Raw genomic sequence first — 5,154 nt, 5'->3', positions numbered from 1 at the left:
TGGCACGCAGAGAAATACTGGTAACGCTGACACGCAGAGTAACACTTGTAACGCTGGCACACAGAGGAACACTGGTAACGCTGGCACGCAGAGAAATACTGGTAACGCTGGCACACAGAGAAATACTGGTAACGCTGGCACGCAGAGAAATACTGGTAACGCTGGCACGCAGAGTAACACTTGTAACGCTGGCACACAGAGGAACACTGGTAACGCTGGCACGCAGAGAAATACTGGTAACGCTGGCACACAGAGAAATACTGGTAACGCTGGCACACAGAGAAATACTGGTAACGCTGGCACGCAGAGAAATACTGGTAACGCTGACACGCAGAGTAACACTTGTAACGCTGGCACACAGAGGAACACTGGTAACGCTGGCACGCAGAGAAATACTGGTAACGCTGGCACGCAGAGAAATACTGGTAACGCTGGCACGCAGAGTAACACTTGTAACGCTGGCACACAGAGGAACACTGGTAACGCTGGCACGCAGAGAAATACTGGTAACGCTGGCACGCAGAGAAATACTGGTAACGCTGGCACGCAGAGGAACACTTGTAACGCTGGCACACAGAGGAACACTGGTAACGCTGGCACGGACTCTAGATTCCGCTGGACAGGAACCCTAGAAGGCACAGCAGGTCACAGGAATGGCAGAGACACAGAGGAACACTGGTAAATGCCAGATTATAAGGGCGATCCAGATTAGCATGAGCCAATCAGGAGGACGCTGGTCCTTTAAGTCTCAAAGAGCTGGAGCGCGCGGGCCAGGAGCGTGGAGAGGTGAGTCCTGGCCGGGGAGCGAGACAGCAGCAGAGGGGACCACGGCACATAGAGGGGCACGGGTGCATCTGTTTCACATGGTATTTGACATGAAATTGTTGGAGGTGCAAAAGCCTGAGGGGTCAAGAGATGCCAATGTAAAGTCCCGAGACAGTGAGGGACAGTGTAAGAGGTCAGGGCAGGGACTAGCATAGTCAGGGGTTTGCCATAGGACAGGACGTGCAGCGCAGATGTGTGGAGAACAAGAGACAAGATCTAGAAATGAAGCCTTGGAGCAGCACAAGGTCAGGAACCCTAATGCTCAGGCACCTTCTTGTGGGGAACGGGGCCTAATAAGGTGCCTTGGATGATACAAAATATCAAAAAATAAAAAATACATGAGCACTAAGGCCCAGGAAAGGAGGAAGGTGATGGGGCGACCTCAAGGGATGGAAGTGACAGTGTGGTGGGCACCGATGTCCAACTATGTGTAACTATAAGACCCTACAAGAAGCTGGTAATCGGGATAAAAGGTCCAAAGTCAGAGAGATGTGAAAGGGCCAAATCCCCGTGACTGAGTCCTTTGAGCAAGATCTCAGAGCGGCCGACGCATAACGGAAGCTCCTGCTACAACTTTTCTTCCGGAACATGCGGTTCCATAGCTACAGAATTATAGTTACTATGTAACTTTATTACTAGGTTACCGGTTTGAAAACAACCAAAGTCCATTAACGTTCAACTGACACAGAAAACGGAGCCCCAATTCACTGCAACGTGGGAAACCTCCGACCCGACAGACCCCTGGATCAGCTGCACGGTAACCCTGCAAGTCTTGGTCTAGGAGGAGGAAGGAGCCGCAGTCTCTGCCCTGGTTACAGAATGTTAGACTGTGTGACGACACTCCACGTCCTTTGCCATTGCCGTGCCCCTAGTTATTATTGCACTGGGTTTGATAAGGTCTCTACGGCTATTACTGCCCATGCTGAACTTTGTACTCACAGGTCGTGTATTACAAGCAGCTGGGGAGATAACAATGCAGACTCTTGACTCACCCATTACTGAAGAGAAGATACACCCTATCGACCTGACTAACCCTCCGGTACACACCTCATCACTGGACATTATTGGGGCTAGTAGATCTCTCTTTCCAATTTATTGGGTTCTTACAGACCCATCTTGGTACCATAAAGGCACAGACGAATTAATATTTTCACCCACATTTTAACATGGGAACATGCCGCTCCCCCCAGGGCCCTTGCATCTGCCGCTTGAGGCAAGATTTTCAGATACGGCCCTGCACCCACCAGAGCCCTTCCGGCTCATTAGACTAATTTTAAAAGTTGATTTGAGAATAAATAAGACCATGAATAACAAATATAAGAAGATTTCCACAGTTCCGGTGCCTGGATCTACGAGTAATGTCCCTGGTTTAGAGTAGATTTTGGTAGCAGCAATGTAAGGCATATGGCAGCTTCCATTTCCCTAGTTTGGGAGTTTATTACTCAGCAGCTCATTTTTGGTTATAATTACAGATTACTTCTCATCTCATCAATATTTTTCAGGACTCCACACTGTATGTCCTCAGTGTGAACCCTCTTTATAGGTAACCCCATGTTTTCATCCAGATTACTGAATTTTATGGCAACGAGGATGTGAGAAATTCCTGGCGCTGGACAAAATTTTAGGCATTTACAGATGTGTAATAATAATGATAATTCCTTTGTGCAGCGCTGCGGAATCTGTGTGCGCTATATAAATAGAGTTTCCCAAATCTATGCCTGTCCCCATGGGCTCACAATCTAATCAGCCTACCAGTATGTTTTGGAGTGTGGGAGGAAACCGGAGGACCCGGAGGAAACCCATGTAAACACGGAGAGATTATGTAATCTGAATTATAACAGAGGTGGTTGTAAACTGAATTTTTTTTTTATTCTTGTAAGAGGGCGCACACACAGCGACTCTCTACAGACCCTTAGATTGATTGTAGACTGGATGGAGGAAACTATGAGCCTATTAAATGCCCAACCTCACCCTCACAGATCTCCTGCTGCTGCCCACCCCCCATTTGAGTAAACTTCTCTCTATTTGTTCTAATCAAGATCATCTGTAAAAGCTTCTGGTGTTCTCCGGGCCAAGGCCGCCTATAAAAACGACTTCAATTCTGGGCACGTCCTGTTCCAGTCTTCATGAAGGTTGAGTATTTGCTTAAGATCAATTGGATTAAAACTGCACTTCATAAGGAATTATTAACAAAGCCATTCTCCATGACGCGTCTGCTCCTCATCCAGAGCCGCTCGCTGGTGACTCCACTTCTCTATCATCGCCTTTAATCCACAGCCGACTATTGTGTTGTTACATTGTAGAACTTCTTCCTCTTAGGCTGCGTTCACACGTTCAGTTTTTCAGACGCAGTTTTTGAAGCTAAAAGCAGCAGTGGATCATAATGGGTGCGACCCGTTTTACTTTCTACCCATCCTGGTCTGGACATCACAAACGGCATCTGAAAACCCGAAAGTGGGATTTTACCTTCAGGTTTACGTTTTCTCACATTTCTTCAGGATTGTATTGTTTGAAAAAATGAATATTAAAAATAATGTATAGCTCTCCAAACTCCAAACCCAAAAATCAAATCCCATGTACATTGATCCAAATTTCGGACCAGACCCCCTTAAATTAATCCAGACACAAAAATATACAAAAACTTCATTGCTGATTACGTCAGACCACAGAACAAACCCAAAATCTCCTAAATTCTATCAGAAATCTAAAAAAAAATTCGGACCCCTAAATGAATCAGACACCAATTAAATGAATGGACCCTACACAAAATGTCCTAAATTAATCAGACACCAGAGCAGAACCCCTGAGGGTCACACGTGGCTTTTTCAATCCGTTTTTAGTCCGTTTTTAAGCTTGCATTTTTAAAAACACATGCGGTTTTTCGAAAACACATCAGTTTTTGTCCGTTTTTCCCAATTAATTAAGATAATTGAGAAAAACGGCCAAAAACTGTCAAAACGGATGCGTTTTTTGAAAATGCATGCTTAAAAACGGACTAAAACGGATTTAAAACGGCACGTGTGACACCACCCCAATTATAACACAACACGGATCCACTCATTTAATCAGTCCCCTAATATAACGTTAACCCATTCTGTTCTGGAACTTCTAAATTAATTGAAATTCCCTTCATTCAGATCCCACACCAGACCCTGTAAATTATAACCCAACCTGGATCTTCCAAATTCATTCAGATTAACCCCTAAATTAATCAGACCCCCAGATTAATTATAACCCAGATCCCCTAAATCAAACCCCCTTTAACTTGGAACCTAAACCATACCCTATAAATTATAACCCAAACTAGATCCCCTAAAATTAATCAGACCCCAGATTCACCCCCAAAAGAATTATAAACCAGATCCCCTAAATCAAACCCCCTTTTAAATTGGAACCTAAACCAGACCCTATAAATTATAACCTAAACTATAATCCCCTAAATTAATCAGACTCCTCTCCAAATTATTCCAGATCACACTAAATGGACCTTAGATTAGTCAGACCCCAGACCCAACTCCCCAACAGAATTATAACCCAGATCCTCTAAATCAAACCCCCTTTAACTTGGAACCTAAACCGGACCCTATAAATGATAACCCAAACCAGATGCCCTAAATTAATCAGACGCCTCTCCAAATTATTCCACATCACACTAAATGGACCCCAGACAAGATTCCTTAGATTAGTCAGACCCCAGACCAGACCCAGAATTATAACTGATCCTGGATGATCCAAATGTGTTAAAAACCTGAATAAAACCAAACCCTCTTAATTCATACCGCGCATCAGAACTGACCGCTGTATTATTTCGGCACTTGCCCTTCTCTCAACTCCATCAATTAATCAGAACTCAGACAAGACCCTATAGATTATCAAGATCCAATCCAAATCAAGGCAATGCAACGCCCAAACACCTAAATGTAATATTATTCCAATATAATATAATATATAGAATACAAGACCCTAAATTATATCCCCTATACTAGATCCCCTCCATTCATTCAGACCTGACCCTGCAGACCCTACATGGCAGGATATTCCTGTGCGTGACGTGCAGGTGACGCTGAACACCTGGATCTCCCTGCGGAGACTCCGCTGCACCTGCGCCCAGTCCTTCCTTCGAGGGCGACTCCATCTGTGACTAATGTTGGTTAGATATGGCGGATTACAATATCCCTATAGATAGCGCTCAGTGTGAAGGGTTAAGTCCTGGATACACATCCCTGGTCTATAATTATCCTTCTAGGTTCTGTGGGGGTCAGGGGGGGGGCGCAGGGAGGGGGCGGGGCGCGGGGTCATGACTCCTCCATCGCCCGTAGATTGTTTTTC

Source organism: Engystomops pustulosus, chromosome 9 (assembly GCF_040894005.1).
Source record: "Engystomops pustulosus chromosome 9, aEngPut4.maternal, whole genome shotgun sequence".
Classification (NCBI taxonomy): Eukaryota; Metazoa; Chordata; class Amphibia; order Anura; family Leptodactylidae; genus Engystomops; species Engystomops pustulosus.
Note: the sequence above shows the minus strand (reverse complement) of the source record.